General features: G+C 43.2%; 1 protein-coding gene across 16 annotated transcripts in view; it reads left to right on the top strand.

The window, feature by feature from the left end:
* MSI2 (musashi RNA binding protein 2) overlaps positions 1-18,468 on the top strand; it is a 565,100-nt gene that overhangs the window by 476,864 nt on the left and 69,768 nt on the right. The window lies entirely within an intron of this gene.

Here is an 18,468-nt window from a genome sequence, read left to right as displayed (position 1 = left end):
CCATTTCTCACAAACTTTTAGGAATCATGTATTAGTATTCACTGTGATTTTTCTCTCAGCCCTGCCAGAAATCCAAGCTGACGTTCGGCCTTTACTGCTGTCCTTTGTGTCTGAGCCACAGCAGGTATCGTTGCTGTTGTTTAGAACAGCAGCTGTTATGGCTGTTAGACAAATGAGGAGGATGACTCTAATTTTTTAAGATGCACGATACAGTAATCATGGCAATTAATCCAGGTAGTTTATAACAGCATACTGATCAGTCCCCTCCTCCCTGTATGGGTGCATCTTTTGGTAGCCTACCTGATAATACTTGTGCATCTCCACCAAAGCATGGGAGAAATAAATAAGAGAGCCCTTCTTGGAAAACCTGCTTGCACATATTGATCAGTTAGGGCATTTGGATGTCAACTTATCTTGCCAATAAAGTCATGAACCATAACATGCATCATAGGGCCAAACTACATATTACTTGCTGTCTGCAAGGGGATGATGCTGAAACTAGCAGCATACCTGTGTAGATCCTCCTCCAAATGCTGAGACACATTTATCCATGTTGTAATGTCATCATGATGTGCACCTCCATTGGGAACAGCCAGTGGTGTAAAGTTGGAGGAGGATTCAATATATTGCACAGGAAAAGGAGAAAGAGCTCAACAAGGGAATGGAAATGGTAACCCCACATCGAGCGTATTTCTATCAGAAAACTAGGTGTGTTGGTACATTGATGAATTTATTTTACCAGTAAAGACAGAAGCCTTAGAACCAGTTCATACAAGTAAAGCTGCTGGTCACAATCCCATTTTGAAGCTCTACTGCACAGAGTTTTGCATAGCTCCCATTCATTTCAGTCACCCTCGGATGTTTTGCTTGTTGGTCAGTAGAGAACGGACCCATACAGCGCTTATCTGCACAGGAACACCTGACAAATTCACTGTCGTGTATGTGTGTCTACTCCAGCTGTCCACAGGGCAAAAGCAGTTGTTTGATTGCTTCACCAAGCAATGAGAGGACATAGTGGCGAGAGGGGTAGAAACCTATATTTGCCTGGCTGCTGTCAGAAATTACTGCTTACCCCAGACCAGCTCTGGAGTGTGTGATAAAATGATAAGTGACTTCTAGCCAACTAGTGACCAATTAGCTCTTGTCCACCTGTTTGTAGTGTTCACATCTGATACAAAAACAGAATTTGTGTCAGGAGTCACCAGGTGACTTTTGGATACTAAAAGACTACTGACAAAAGCAGTTGCTCCAAAACCATCCTCCTGGGAAATTCACACAGCACGCTCTCAAGCACTGTACCCCTGCCCAGCGTGCTGCTCTAAAAGTGCTCTCATACACTCCAGCAACCCAAACATGACCTTAGGGGTAAGAAAAGGGGGGGTTGGAGGGTGTAGCCACAGTTTGTCAAGAAGCAGAAACAATGCAATGTGGCCTCTGGCTTCTTGAGTTAATGAAGGACTGTGAAACACTGTTACTCTGCAGGCTGGCAGTTTCTGTTCCCCATCCCATAAAACTGGGACACTATTATTTGTTCTTGCCCCCTAAAGTGAAATTGGAAATTGTGACTGGATTGGGGCTTCTAATTCTGGTATGGAGGGTGAGTGCAAACCAGTGAGCCAATGCGGATGTATCTGCCAGCCATGGTGTGGCATAAACCCTGCAGTCAGGATCACACCATGGTGTTGAACTTCCAGGCCGTGTCACTGCCTCTGGTTAGCCCTCCATCTCCATGTGCATCACTCCTGACAGAGAGTGGTTTCCAGGCTGTGTAACAAAAGGGCTTACTCCTATGTTTAAACAAAGAAAGAAAGAGGAAAAGCTCTTCTACCCACTAAGTTTGTGAGAAATTGGTTGCATGTTCACAGTAGAACTGTAATGCATTTTTTTCATGTTTGTTTAATCCACATGTGTTTAAAATGTCCAAGTCTGTGCAGAGAGAGCTGTGCTGTTCATTTGATTGACTATGCTTGATGTGATAATTGTTTTGTTTTGTTTTTTTACTTTCTTTTACTGCAAGCTGTGGCTTTTAAAACTTGTATGGCTTTTTAATTTGGTTTTTGGTTTTCTTTTGCTGTGACTCGCTTTGCATTTGGGATCTTGGTCTAGAGTGCATGATTTTGCAGGCATTTTAACTTGTATAGTTTTTTTCTTCATTCCTTTTAGTTTCTTTGTGTAAATAGCCCATCTGTGGTTTTTTTAAAGACATTTGTTTCCTGTAAGCAACTAAGGTAGAGAAAATGATAATAAATTGTTACAATAGACCAGCTGTGTTTCTGCTCTCTTAGCTTGCCCTTTCAATTTGGTTGTACCAAATAACCAGTACCAATAGCAGTATGAGAAAATATTAGATCAATCATTTAAGTGTGTAGCAACTCCCGTTCAATGCATGAATGTTCTGCTACAAACAAAATGTTGTATTTTAGTTCAAGGTATTATACTGCCAATACAAAATGGGTATACAAAGGTTAGTAGAATTGTATCTGCTTCATTGTTACAGCATCAAGATTGTGAGAGCATATGGATCATGGTGACTTCTGAGTGTCCTAATTTTCATTTTAAAATAAAAGCAAGTTTTCTAGCCCTCATGGGCACAAACATATTTTATAAAATGGGATGAGAGGGGGAAACCACTGGAGTATCTACAGTCCACAACAGGAATACTAAGCATTTAAAAGGTTGACTCATTTTTATATTCAGGAAGGGAAATTTGTACCATATAACAGTGTTTCTCATACTGGGGACAGTTGACCCCTGGAGGTTCATGAAATATTCCAGGATGTTGGAGAGCCCTTTTCGGTCCATCCAGGAAACATGAAACAGAGTCCACCCAGGAATTAACATTATGCTTTCCTGAGAGACATCTAGGGTTGCTAACCTCCAGGTACTAGCTGGAGATCTCCTGCTATTACAACTGATCTCCAGCCAATAGCGATCAGTTCCGCTGGAGAAAATTGCTGCTTGAGCAATTGGATTCTAGGGCATTGAAGTCCCTCCTCTCCCCAAACCCCACCTTCCTCAAGCTCTGCCCCAAAAACCTCCCGCCGGTGGTGAAGAAGGACCTGGCAACCCTAGAGACATCCCTGAGTCAAGTCAAGAGATGTGTTCAAGAGTTCTGCGCTTCTCAGGTATATACAGGCCCAATTCCGATGCAGGGAGAGGAGCTTAGACGTACCTGGGAAACTGTTATGTGTGCTATTGGGAGTTACATATTATATTTCCCAGATGTGCCAAACAGCAGCTGCACAGGGCCACCTAAGCCCCCATCTGAACTGAGCCCCACACACACCTGGGAAGGGCAGAACTCCAGAATGCATATCTTGGCCTGATCCAAGGACATCCCTTGGAAAGCAATTCTAGGAGTAGTGTCAAGGACTCTCTACCTCAAGGAAAGAGGATGGGATCAGACTGCCTCTCTTTTGAAGGGTGGGAGCTCATAGATCTGCCATTATCTGGAGTCATCTAGCTTCCCAATCACCTCAGAGCAGTACCCAGGAAATTCAGCAATTGGTTGCTGGGAACCAATAGCTGAGACCTGGGAACCTACTTGATTGTCTGGCATCGAGGAAGTACAGACCAAATACAGTCAATCATAATTACCAGTTTTCACACAATTTACAATGCCAAGAATTTCACTAGACAACACAAGAGACTTTACTGTGCCCTTAGACAATAATAGTTGATAGCAGCTTGTCAATTAAATACTGGCATTTCAAGTGTTGTGAGACACTGGTATTATTCTGTTTCTGTGAGCAGCTCTGAAACTTTTTCCAGGCTCCTTCCAACTTTGTTAAGGCAGCCTCTGGCTGGAAGTTATTAACCAAGGAAGTTGTCTGGTGTCTGGTGTCTGGTGCAAAGTCCCTATCAAGGCATGAGATTGATTCGAACTTGGGTCAGGGCTTTAGACGTTGTGGCCTTATAGAACTGGCTACCTTCTGAGACTTGACCTTGTCTAGTGGGAGATAGGGGAGATGGGAACTCCCATTGGGGGCTCAATTGGCAACTCCTGAGCACTGAGGTCATTTCTGACACAACCCAGAAGTAATATCATCACACCAGGGGTGATGCTCTGAGTCTAGCATTCACCCAAAACTCTATGGTTTTAACAATAGAATTTTGATCTTCCACAATGATGTCACTTCCAGTTCATGCCGGAAGTGGTGTCATCACACTGGGGGTGCTCATTCCCCCCCATTTCACCTAGGAATTTCCTCCCACCACCCAGATGAGTGGCGGTGGGTGGAAAGCTGACAACTTATTTTTCAGTCCATGTGCAGACAATACACACATTTTTCTTAAACTTGCTTTTAAAATGTATTCGATGTGGTTCCTACCATGTTGTTTTGATTACACTAGAAAATAGAGGCCTCCATGGGATATGCACACCTTACCACACACTTTTAAAGGGGTCTATCTTGTTTGTGGAAGGGCAAGTATGGATTCAAGAAAATTTTAAAATCAAAATGGAGTTGCTAAAGTTTGAGAACCACTGAGGTAAAATGTATGTTTGTACAAATTTGCTGAGTCCTTCCACCTGCTGATCCATCTCGCTCACTGTTTTTGCCTGATTCTGGCCTGATTTTTAAACCAAGAGAACTTCTAGGATGATCATGTCCCTGGTGGTCACAATTTCTACAGTGTTCTCAAACATAAAACATCTCCAGTCCTTCCCTTTGGCTGTATCAAAGTGCAGTGCCTCATTCTACACTTATTTTGAGAAAAATGAACTGTAGCCAAGCAGTAGCTTCCATGACAAGCCAAGTTCCTGTCCTAGAAAGGCATGTCAGGTGACATAAATATTTTGATATTGTTGAAATTGTGGGAAGCAGAGAATACAAGAACCAGACAGAGGGAGATCTTCACTGCCTTTGTTTTCAGCTTATGGGTTGCTTTTAACAACAGCAGCTCTACCACCATTTTCCTTTTCTTAAGGCTTTTAAGATGAGGAATAAAATTGACAGGAAAAAGTGGGCCCCACACTGTAGCTTGAAAGTAAGGTACGAAAAGGGTAGATGAATATGTAGCAGTTATGTTTGTTCTTGAATCTCAGGATACTTCCAGAGGAAAACTGGCCTTACATGTCCATCATCAAAACAAAGTATTGGAATGACTCCAACCTCTCACTTCAGATCTTGGCTGTTTTGGCAGAGCTTCTTCATACTTTCTCACTGGTACACATGAACACATGAAGCTGCCTTATACTGAATCAGACCCTTGGTCCATCAAAGTCAGTATTGTCTACTCAGACCGGCAGTGGCTCTCTAAGGTCTCAGGTTGAGGTCTTTCACATCCTCTACTTGCCTAGTCCCTTTAACTAGAGATTCTGGGATTTGAACTTGGGACCTTCTGCATGTCAAGCACATGCTCTACCGCTGAGCCACGGCCCACAGAAAGGCTCCCCTCTTTGTGCTGCAATGAGCCACAGCTCATTGCAGCACATTGCAGCTCTGTGAGCTGCCAATCATTGAAGCAGAAAATTTGGGAACCTGGGTAGGGCATGGTGTAGATCCTACAGTGGGTGTGGGAGAAGCCCTGGTAGACTGGAGACCTGTGGTTTCAAATGTGACTGGGGTCACAGACCAGCACAAAAAATAAGCTTAGTGGAAATAACTAGTCTGGCAATGTGTGTTACTGGCAACAGGTCTAGAAACCAGAACAGATATAGCTGGTTTGTTCTGGTCAGTCGGCAGCCACAGGCAGTTCTCTGTTGTGCACACTGTGACTTGCTCACTTAGACGTCACCCACAGCCTTGATCCAAGTGGTCACTCAACCTGCCCCCCCTTCTGTGAATCTCTTGCCTTTTTGCAAAGCATAAAACTGTGGAGGGGGGTGAGGAAGAACTATGTCTCCTGTTCTGGGCTTCATGGAGGAAGGCTGGAGAGAAAAGCACCAGGCCCAAAAGCCCTGCCCTAGTCCACTGCTGCTCATCTCTTCTCTCACACCCAGCAAGGGTGGCCTTGGTAGTGGGTAATTCCCGGACTGGAAATATATTTAAAATGTTCAATGCCTGGCGCAGTGTCCTTATGTTCCCCAAAGGTGCTGTTTCCTGTTCAAAAGCATACTTGCAGTTAGCATGCATGAGGGCATCCTTGAATTTCAAAGTAGTATTTACTGATGAAAACTCTTAATTTCCCTATATGGTTTTAGAACCGCTCGCATATTTTAAAGGGTACAATAAAGTCTCCAGCAAACGTCTTCTCTCCCACTTTAATGCCCTTAAAGTAAAAAAGTATCTTTACAGCAAAACGTCTAGCAAGCTTTTCTCGAATCCTGATGGTTTTAGACTACCTGTTTGGAGAGAGAGCTGGAAGGGTATGGACTGGAGCCACCATGGAGAAAGCCCTGTTCAGAATTCTCTGGTTTGCTTCTTAAAGGCACACATGGCAAGTTAATTTCCCCAGTGAGCTCACATAGGTAATGCACTCCTCACCATACTTGTAATGCCATGTTGCCCTAGACCAGTGGTTCTCAACTTAGGGTACACATACCACCAGTGGGACATAGAAGTAGTCAAGGTAGGGCACAGGGTTTTCATAACAATTACTAAGAATTCACTCTCCAAACTAGACCAAACTAGACCAGACAGATGTCCTATTGCCTTTTAAAGATAAACTTCAAAAGAGACTTTGCCTTTCTGCCTGCATGCAGTTCTGCTAATTGAAAATACACCTGTCCCTATGTTGTTTTTAGTCATTTATGTGGGGGGGGGGGAGATTGGCACTCGTCTTTTGTCTTTAAAGGGTTAATAACAGCAGGGAGGTAGTTTTGGTTAGAGAAACCATGCTGGATCATAATCCCAGTCCAAACTGGAGCTTCATGAAATGGCTATTTATCTTCAACAATTACTGAGAAGATCCAATCACACACCTTCTAGTGTCTCAAGCCATCTTACTCAGTCACCAGCTGGACCTTTTCCTAGTGATAAACGTTTACATTCCTCCCATGCCCACGATTAAATCACGGAACCTAGCTTGGACAACCCTGAGGACATATTTGGACTCTTTGACTGCCAGTTATCCATCAGCCTCTATTATTCTGGCAGGAGACCTCAACGCTAGACTTGGCCCCAATAATGATGTCGTGTCGTCCTACATACCATGGATTAATGATGATCAGTTCCCATCCCTTTTCCTGACTCCAAGAATTTCTAAAGATCAGGTCATTAATAGTGCAGCCCCACTTCTGATTGACTTAACCATTGGACTCAAATTAAGGATCCTGAATGGTTCCTCCCCGGGATACACTCCGGGGGAGTTCACATTTATCTCTCCTCGAGGCGCTAGTGTAGTGGATTACATCATGATTTCCCTTGATGCCCTCCCCAGGGTGATCGACCTCTCAATCGGAACGCGCTCTGAAAGTGAGCACCTCCCTGCACAGCTGACTATCTTTGCCCCCCCCCCGCCACGGATGCTCATCACTTCGATGCTCACAGTTTGAACAACTTGCATTCTTTCCACCATAGTTTAAAATGGTCAAGCAATCTGAGAGATGCTTTCTCCCAGTGGTCAATCTCAGAACATGCTATGGAGTTGAAATGTACCATCTCTTTTGATGATTCTCTACCTAGGGTTTTAAATGCATACCAAGACACTATCAACTCCATTCTCTGCCTCGCAAGAACACCCAATGTCCAGAGAAAGTATAATAGCTCCTCCTCTTGGTTCGACATAGAATGCTGGAACTCCAAAAAGAACTTACGATCCCTCTTCCATCAACTCAGCCTACACCATTCAACTGAATTATTAACTACTTATTTTGAGGCCAAAAAATCATGCCTGCGGCTATTTGAAGAGAAAGAACATGCTTTAGCTTTGGTGAAGTGGTCCCGTTTATTCCAGGCGCTCCAATCTAAGAACATGAAGGCCTTCTGGGCTGAAGTCTCCGGGCGACAATACTCTGCCCCTGCCCAACAATCCCCTCCAATTCATGCCTCAGTTTGGATCGGACATTTCTCTAAACTATTTACAGCCCCCCTACCGACAGACTTACTGCAAGACCTCCAAATCCCTTTCGATACCTCTCAATGCCCCCCCCCCCCGTGTCCAAAGAGGATATTGTGGCCATTTTGGCCTCTATGAAGTCAGGTAAGGCCCCTGGTTCTGATGGTATCTCTCTGGAGCTGATAAAAAATAACCCTGAATGGTGGGCTGAACCATTAGCCCACCTATTCACTCTTATTGACCATATTGGGATACTCCCAGAATCCTGGTTAAATTCCATCATAGTCCCAATTTTCAAAAAAGGGAACGCTAATGTCCCGGGCAATTACCGTCCTATAAGCCTACTATCAACTATGGGGAAATTATATTCAAAGCATTTGTTAAGCCGCCTGAACGAGTGGATGCACAAAAAATAACCTGCCAGGCAAAGTACAAGTTGGGTTTTGTCACGGCCATTCTTCCATGGATCATGCCCTTGTCCTCTCATTCTTGGTGGAAAAGTATTCCTACCACCTCAAGGGCAAACTTTACACAGCTTTCATCGATCTTCGCGGGGCTTTCAACTCAGTCAACAGAAGCCTCCTGTGGGAGAAACTTGCTAGCCTAGGGATGGACAAACGCCTACTTTTTCTGATACGCAAACTCCATTCAGGGAACAATTGCCAAGTTAGGCTGGACAAAAGCGGCCAATTGTCTGAAAAATTCCCCATTTCCAAAGGAGTGAAGCAGGGCTGCCTACTCACTCCGGCCTTATTTAATCTGTTTCTGTCGGACTTACCATCTTACTTATTTACGTCTGAAAACTTTGCACCTAGGATGAACTCCTTACCAGTTCCCCTTCTGCTCTGTGCAGACGATGCCGTTCTCCTATCCATCACTAAAATTGGCCTCCAACGGCTTTTATCCGCCTTCTCTGTGTTCTGTTCACAGAATGACTTAATCATCAATTCTGAGAAATCAAAGATTATGATTTTTTCTAGAACCTGGAAGTGCCATACATGGAGAATCGACGGTAATTCAGTCGAACAAGTCAAGTCCTTCAGATACCTGGGCCTCCTTTTTCATTACAACCTCAATTGGTCACACCACCAGAAGGCAGCAACCATTGCAGCAAGAAGTCAATCCCAAGCGGTGGCACGCTTTCACTATAAAGACGGACATCAGTTTGCCCCTGCAGCGATTCAGATTTACATGTCGAAAGTCTCCAATCAATTACTCTATGGAGCCCTCGTTTTGATCCAAGCCCTTACTTTGGATGTTGACCACAGCTTGACCTTCTTTTTGCGGCGAATACTGGGTTTTCCCAGTTCGATTAACCTTTACACTCTTTGCAAAGAGTTTGGCCTCCATCTTCCATCCACAAGAGCTTGGATTGCCGCCATTAAGCTGTGGCTAGGTATCCACTTCCGCTCTGATCCCTCCGCTTTATTGTACGACATGTTAACAGATTCTTACGTCTCCCTGTGGTATCAGCATATTCGGCTGAAAATTAATTCCTTGGGAATTAATTTAGACTCTATATAATTGTGGTAAGTCCCATATCCTTTTTATCATCTGGCAAAGAATAAGGGACACTGAGGAACAGATTATATCGGCAGGCTCCAGGACGACATGCTCCCCCAGTTTTCACAGATTGATCTATACCCCAGGGGGAGCCCCTTACATTCAAAACATCACCAGTCCCCTCCATCGGCGAGCTTTTATGCTCGCCAGGGTGAATGTCTTTCCCTCAGCATTCCTTTTTGGGAGATTTCATAATATCCTATTTAAAGATAGATTATGCAAATACTGCCTCCTTGAACCTGACTCTTTAACTCACATTTTACTGCTCTGCCCCTCCTTTTCTAGTCTAAGAAATCGCTTCATAGACCCAATTATTATGAATTTCCCTGGCCCAGTGAAGAGGACCACCCAACTCTTACTAGCCGATAAGTGCCCCTACTTGACCGAAGCAGTTGCCGAATATTTGGCAAATTTTTTAACTATGAATCTCTGCACTGACAAGCAATAGCTTGTCTATTGCAAATGATACCTGTATAACACTTTTTTACTACTGTATTTTATTTTTTACTATTGTATTTTACTACTGTATTTTATTGAACCCGATAAGTTCTGTATTGCCTTAACCTGCTTCTTTTATGCCATTAGAGGTTTGATGTATGATGAATGTATGTCTCACCTGTTTTGACCTTCACTCTACGTTGTGGGGATTCTTCTTGTATCAAGCAAACCAAAGCTCATGTATAGGCTGATTTTTTTTGAACTCAGCTTTAGTTGACAGTTCAAGCACAGAAAGATGGATCTTTACATACAATTTTGGGCTGCTATGCCTCTCCCCATAGACACACAGATACTTCTAAATGGGTTACATGGATATGTTTTTAAGAACACGATGGCAAAGTGAAATTACAGGGCAAAAAGCTGAAAGATGTATCCGTTGCACATACCAAGAATTAAAATTCACAGGACCAAAACAGCTGTAAACAAGACTTTCTTTTAAATGTCATGGTTTTGGTGGACAGGGACTCCTGTTTTTTGCTAACTTTGAAGAAATAACAGCCTTTCCAGGTAACAAAGAATAATGATTTTAGTGCTTTAAAAGCACTAGCAATGACCCAGCACCTGTAGCACAATATCCCATCCCTCTGTAATGCTTTTGGTGGGAAGAGATAGTCTGTTCACTGCTTGTTATACTCTTAAAGGGCTACAAGTATGTGCTGCACTGGAGTGGTACAGTAAGGGAGTGCTTAGTCTTGAAAGATTTTTTAAAAATCAAATGCAATGATTAAATAGGGAATGGGAGATGCAGGTGTTTGAGAGAAGTCATAGGCACTATCTAGTACATGCCCCTAACACTTACAGAATGCCATTCCACCTAGCATTAAAGATTTTTGGTCAGCCCATGGTTAGCCCCTTTCCAAAAGAATATATTAGAGATAAAAAGTACAGGAAAAAAATAACCAGAATGATTGAGGTGAAAGAAGACTAAAGATGAAGAAGGAACCACGTGGTAAAAGTTTATAAAAATATTAAAATGGAGAGCAAGATAAATTGTGTTCTCTTTTCTCATAGTACTTGTATTTGGTACTTGAACCTGGCTGGTAATGGATACAGGACACACCAAATAAATTACTTCACACATCCATTCCACAACATGTGGCGATGGCCACTGGCTTAGAAGGCATAACAATTCCCCCCCAAGTAGGCTAGGTTGTTCCAATGAGAGCCAGCATGATGGTGTAGTGGTTAAGGTGTCAGGCTAGGGCTTGGGGAACCCAGTTTCAGATTCTCACTTGTGCCATGGAAGCTTGCTGGGTGACCTCGGGCCAGTCACACACTCTCACCCTGGCTAGTAATTGGATGGGAGACCTCCAAGGAATACCAAGGGTGTGATGCGGAGGCAAGCAATGGCAAAGTACCTCTGAATGTCTCTTAATTCAGCACCATTCTTCTTTAATTCAATCTAGAGTAAAACCCACATTTTCTCAGTCTACGTGGTATAGTATTTTGACTCTTGGTGCAATGTAGTCAACCGCAGCTGCCTTGGGAATAGGTCATCTAGCCTTAGCAAAGCCCCACTGAAATGAATGGGAGCAGCATGCATGCCACCATGTCGATTTTCTGCAGGGTTGGTGATCGTGACTTCATTGTGCAGGAAAAAGTTGCCTTTGGCTCTTTCTAGTCCAGTCAGCTATCTTAACTTTGATTCATTTGTATAGATCTGAAGCCTTTGCTTAGCTCTCTTTTCCACTTCACTGCTGCCTGCTCAAATTCTGACCAAATCCTTCTGGCTGTGTATCCTCTTCCCCCTTTGTTTACCTAAAAAGTACTGGCAACATCTGCATGGCATAAAATGGTTTTTCAAAGTGCATATTAAATCAGCCAGAGTGAGTTTAATTATCATTCGTCAGACCCTTCCATTTTAATTTCCATCAGTGTGAGATGAAATGACACAGGCCAGGGGGGAAATCCCCCCATGTTGTTTAATCAATTCAAAACTTTGTTTCTCTTGTGCATGAGCTTGTGAAACCCAAACACGGGCATCCAGATGACATTCTCATCCCATAAGTGGAGCAAAAGCAGGTCTCAATGCTTGTGTTGCTGGCAATGCTTCATTTTAGACAATACCCATGAAGTTCCTAATTAAACTCCGTTTTACAAAGCAGATTGGTTTGGTTTTCCCTGGAGAGCTCAGCCTCCATGCAAAGTGCGCATCCTCCAGAAGCAGTACTTCTTCTTAGCTGCTCTGTGGTCTGGATGGAAAAATCTGTTTCTCTCCACTCATTCATTCATAAATGAAAATTAGAACTCTTAAAAAATAAATCCATTTTAATGTGTGCCCCCCAGGAGAAAAGGGAAGGAAAGGCTGTCATGTGACATACTGCTCATATGACCTCAACATCCCCCCCCCCAATGTCCTCATTTTGGCACAGCTGCCAGTGTAAGAATGATGCATACCAGGTTGAAAGTGATGGCATATATGGAGCCTGCTCTGACCAAGGTTTTATCTTCCTCCAAAATAAAAATTATTGGAAAAGCTGAGATGGAACATTTTGATCTGGGAAGCTGCCTGGTCGCCCTACTGCAGCAAGTGAGCAATTATAAGATCATCTGAAGAGTTTTGCTGGATCCGGAGACTGAGTTGAGCATCCGGTTCCCTTTGGTAGCCAATCAGGTGCTTGTGGGAAACGCAAAAGCGGAACATGAAGGCAGTGGTCACTCAGAGAATCCGGTCATTGCCACAGCCCTCAGAGATATTCCAGAACCCTGCTTGAAGTTTTTAAGTTATTTTAAAAAATTTATTGGGGGGGGGGAAACCAACGACAATAACAACAACTAAAAAAAGCAGAATTACTGACAGTCTTCGTAATTTAAAATACAATATATATCTATATCTATATATATATACACATAACAAAATAAGATCAAGTCTCCCATGCTACAGCTTATTTCTATGTCTTCATATTCATCATTATGTCCTGACTGAGCACAACGCATTCCTCTTTCCCACCCTTATTTACGAAATTTCTCTATTTTACTTATTGTATGTGACCATACCGCATCCAATCTTATTGTATCTCTTTTTTTCTGATATGCTGTTAGCGAAGTTTTTTAGTTTTAAATCCCATGGAGACTTATGAAAAAGTATAAAATCCAATAAATAAAACAGCTACAAGTTGTATATATCAAACAAAACACCTGGCACAATGATCAAAGCAGAAGTTCTAATAAATACTAATAAAAAGCAGATCAGATCAGCTGCAGCAACGTGTACAGTAATAAAAATGGATAATATAAAATAAAATTACTAGAGATCAATGTATGATCAAAACTGATCCATCATTTCCCCTCAAATCCCTTGAGGGGTGAGTGTGGGTGTGAGGGGGGTCATTCCAAATGTTCCAGCAAAAGTGGGGCTAATGGGGTGAGAATACAACATTTTCTACTAAGTAAATGTTTCTCCTAGCCATGAATCTGATAAAGGGTGTTTTACTACAATGGTAGAACTTGCTAGTTGATTTCCAATGACATTTGAACAACCCTGAGCAATTTTGCAAATCCCCTTCTTATTGCTTCTGATTAGTTTTCTATGGGTTCCTTCAACTAACCATGTAAGTGCTTGTTTAGTTTTCCCTAAACGCCTTGCATTGGCAGTAATAAGGGTTTTATAAGCATTTTCTGTAGGCCTTTCTCAGCTGCATGGCAGCTTGATGGGAAACCTCCCATAGCAGTAAACCCAACATCATTAAAAGGTCATAATATAAAAGGTTATCATGAAATAAAAGATGGTAATAAAAATACTTTACTTGGTGCCAAACTCACACTTTGTGTGTCAGACTGGGGTGTAAGATGCTTGGGGTACTCTCAGTCTCAGCCCGCAATGTAATGATGAAGCACCTGGCAGTGGTTGTCTTTCCTTGGTTACCTCCTTCAGTTAGCCCAAGCCAGAACTAGATGTTACAGAATCCTGCAAAAACAGGAGTCCTGCATCCTCTCTCGCATCTAGTGATACAAAATGCTTAGGGTGACATCATTTCCCCACTTCCTTTCATTTGTATGAATGAAACATAACACACAGCTTTGCCCTTTGCAATCGGACCCTAATGACATTTTATTGAATCACAAAGCTGGCAATATGTTATAACTTACTCAGCGTGTGGACTTCCTGATTCTCATGTTATCATCAATGTATATCTGATCTGAACCTCTTCAAGCTGCAGGTGGGAGTTTGTGTGATCACATGCCCCTTCTTTCATTGTCTGGTCCTTCTGCCTGGCATATAACTTTCCCATGTGTAGGAATTGCTTTTTTTATGGGGGGAAATCCAGTCATGTCTGCCCATATCTGTAATCTGAACTGGAACAGCCCAGATTTAGGGTTGCCACTTCATGAGAATCCGGTCCAAGTTGACATATTTTTGGAATCAAAACCATTGGCAAATTATGGGTCATGAGCTGTAGAGCAATAAGACATTATTAGAGTACAACCACACTGAGGTTCAGTTACAGGGGAAATTTTTTTGCAAGCCCTCAAATTGTAATACTTGCAGGGTTCTGCAGAGATCTGAGATGAGTAGTTTTGAACGTTGTATGTGAAACACCAGAAGACATTCATTCCCACCCCCCACTACATATCCAGTTGTGGTGAGAAGGACTTGAAGTGGGGGTTGGAGACAGGCAGGATTCCAGGCCCCAGTGCCATCAGGCACATAGCAAGGCCTAATTCAAAAGGGGAAGCACATGGAAATGATTTCTTTTCAATAATTTGTTCTGTTAGGCCTATTCTGAATGAGGCCAGGTGGAATTTGCCCCTTGCTCCTTCATAGTAATAATTTCTGCTTTGAAGACATGGCAGAGGCAGCTGCTGAATGTGTAAAAATGTTTGCTGGAGCAAAGCAGCATCCAGCAGGCACGTGTGTGCCCAGAGAACAGAGGGGGGCTTTCTCTGCTGCTGATTCTCAGAACAGCATGAATTAATGAGACACACTGTCATGCTGAATTTTCACTGGAACCCAGTCTGTCTAAAGTGCTATTCCAGATAGGGCAGTAATCATAGAATCATAGAGTTGGAAGGGACCACCAGGGTCATCTAGACCAACCCCCTGCACAACTACCTCCCCCACACACACCCAGTGACCCCTACTCCATGCTCAGAAGATGGCCAAGATGCCCTTCCTCTCATGATCTGAGAGATAGAATCAGCATTGCTGACAGATGACCATCTAGGTAAAGGTAAAGGTCCCCTGTGCAAGCACTGGGTCATTCCTGACCCATGGGGTGACGTCACATCCCGACATTTCCAAGGCAGACTTTGCTTGCGGGGTGATTTGCCAGTGCCTTCCCCAGTCATCTTCCCTTTACCCCCAGCAAGCTGGGTACTCATTTCACCGACCTCGGAAGGATGGAAGGCTGAGTCAACCTTGAGCTGGCTACCTGGAACTGACGTCCGTCGGGATCGAACTCAGGTCGTGAGAAGAGCTTTTGACTGCAGTACTGCAGCTTAACACTCTGTGCCACGGGGCTCCTGATGGCCATCTAGCCTCTGCTTAAAAACCTCCAGGGAAGGAGCACTTACCACCTCCAGAGGAAGCCTGTTCCATTGAGGAACCACTCTAACTGTTAGAAAATTCTAGACAGAAACTCTTTTGATTTAATTTCAACCCATTGGTTCTGGTCCGACCTTCTGGGGCAACAGAAAACAACTCGGCACCATCCTCTATATGACAACCCTTCAAGTACTTGCAGATGGTTATCATATCCCCTCTCAGTCTTCTCCTCTTCAGGCTAAACATACCCAGCTCCTTCAACCTTTCCTTATAGGACTTGATCTCCAGACCCCTCACCAACTTTGTTGCCTTCCACTGGACACATTCCAGCTTGTCTACATCCCTCTTAAATTGTGGTGCCCCAAAACTGAACACAATACTCTAGGTGAGGTCTAACCAGAGCAGAGTAAAGTGATACCATCACTTCGCGTGATCTGGACAGTATACTTCTGTTGATGCAGCCCACGATCACATTTGCCTTTTTAGCTACCGCATCACACTGCTGATTCATGTTCAGTGTTTGGTCTACTAAGACCCCAATATCCTAGGACAAAGTGGTAACTTTCTGGGGTGGGCTTTTACAGCCATGCAGCTGATTGTTTGCCACAGAACCATTTTTCCACACATCCAGACCTTTCTTTGCCAGGGTCAAGCTCTGGAACTTTGCAGCAGAAGCCAACTCTGCATGGTGCTGCTGGCTGCCCCCAGGAGGCTCTCAGGACATTTCCCCTCAGTCCTCACAGCACTGTTGCTTTATTTCCTTTAAAAATTAAGTGATGAATCAACATACACATTCATGAACTTTTATATGGCGGTGGACAGTGTGCCTGAAGCACTTGAGAAAAACCCACAACCGGCATTAGGTATAGGCATCTGTCATTTCATTTGTAAAGCTAGGAGGAAACTGGGTCACTCTCATGATGGAGGCTTGATTTAAACATCATGCTGGCCAAAGCAAAAGCACTCTCCTTTGTACTCTCCGTGTCTTTTTTAAACCGGGCCTGTTGCCTCTGTAAAGCAGATATGCAGCGTGTTTAGCTGAAAAAGACACTGGGCTCAAAGTCCCACAAAAGAGAACTTTTGCTTTAGCCACTATCACACTTAAATCAGGCCTCTGTGTTGCACAGTTAAGTGTTCTTTGTATATTGTATCTGTCTTCACTCTCTTCTATGTTACATCTGTCTTCACTTTCAGTCTGTATTCACCTAGTGTGATGATATAATCTGACCCCCATTGGCCTGGAAGTCTTGCATTATTGGGATTTTGTGTGTGTGTGCTGCCAAGTCACAGCTGATTTATGGCAACCCCGTAGGGTTTTCAAGGCAAGAGATGTTCAGAGGTGGTTTACCATTGCCTGCCTCCGCATCACCACTCTGGTGTTCCTTGGAGGTTTCCCATCCAAATTCTAGCCAGCAGGGCCGTCTTAAGAGCATTATGGGCCCCTGGGCAAACCAATGTTCTGGGGCCCCTACGACAACCACTCACAGGAATAAAAAAGTAAATCTATGTATAAGTCTACCGGTCTACATTCAACAATTTTCTCAACTTGCACAATTAAAAAGCTTATCCATTCATATATTCACAAACTATCAATACCTGGTTATTAGTACTGCATCATAAATTCATAATCTTAAATAACCACTACATGATTACCATACAAGTGTTCAATACTGTGATTGAATCTCAGGTTCAATCACTAATAATCTATGCATAGCCCTATACCTGGGTTCATATACAATGTATAAATATATCCAATAATCATGTCATTGCTATTAATAGTACTACAGTAGGTCTAATGTTTAAGTGACGTAACATATACGCTAAATTACGTTATACAGCACGAGATCCATACACATAGGCCTACATGCAAATGAGGTGGCACTGTGGCAGAGGTGACTGCAATACTAACCCAGGGATACTAAATCAGAGACAAATCACAATGTCCATTTGTAACACAATAACATTGCAGCAAATATTAAGCCTTGAACTCCTGAGCCTTTTTTCATAGGGGAGGTGCTCCAACACCCTGATCATTTGCTTGCCCCTTTTGCTTTTGAGAAGGTGGTAATCAGAACTCTACACAGTATTCTAAATGTAATCCCACCATAGATTTATACAAAGTATTGGATTGCCTGCTGTTTTTCAGTCCCTTTCTTTCCAGGATCCTCCTGGCTCATTCACTTGATGGCAAGCCATAGTTTGCCGTTACATCCGAATCATGCCAATCTCTCTGATTTCCTTTTCTGTAAAATTGCAAGCAGAAATGACCTGCCTGAGATGAGATTTGATTAGATTAATCAAGGTAAGGATTTGTGAATAATCACTACTAATATTACATCTCACTTGTAAATAGCCAGTTACTTGTGGCAAATAAGAATTGCCTTCAAGTAATGTGTCAGGAAAATTGTACAATCTTGATCCATTTCTTCTTGAGGCCCAAATGGTTTGGGTGGAGGGAAGCTGGTATATCTATGGTGGGCTAGTAATGTTTACAGAACTGTTTGCAAGGGTTGTCACGCAGCCAAACAACTGGAGTTTCACACCAGCATCATTCTTGGGTGGCATGTTCTTCTAGGTCTTGCCAACAGGCATGTTGCCAGAGGAATTGCCTCTGTTGCCCCCTAACCCTTCTTGTGCCTGTTTTCTCCCCCAGAGTTGTAACCAGATAGCTGTGTGGGATTAATTGCAGGTTTTTATGGGTTCCTAGGCACATAGACTTCCCCACTGTGGGTTCCTTGTAGTTCCCCTGCCCCAATTGTGGCTCCCCCATCAGTGTTGGCAGATCTTCAAAAGGAACGCAAAAAAGACAGGGCTGTGCTCCTCCAAGCACAACATGAGATCATCTCAGAAGCAACTTCTACATCATAGGTACCATCTCCCATTTCCTGGATGAGTGGAGCCTGCAGAGCTCTTGCAGACTGCTTCCTTCACTGCTGCCTGGCTTTTTTCTCTTTTGGAAATGGGAGATCCATCCAGCATCT

Source organism: Euleptes europaea, chromosome 19 (assembly GCF_029931775.1).
Source record: "Euleptes europaea isolate rEulEur1 chromosome 19, rEulEur1.hap1, whole genome shotgun sequence".
NCBI classification, from domain to species: domain Eukaryota; kingdom Metazoa; phylum Chordata; class Lepidosauria; order Squamata; family Sphaerodactylidae; genus Euleptes; species Euleptes europaea.
Note: the sequence above shows the minus strand (reverse complement) of the source record. Positions and strands in the feature narration are given on the sequence as shown.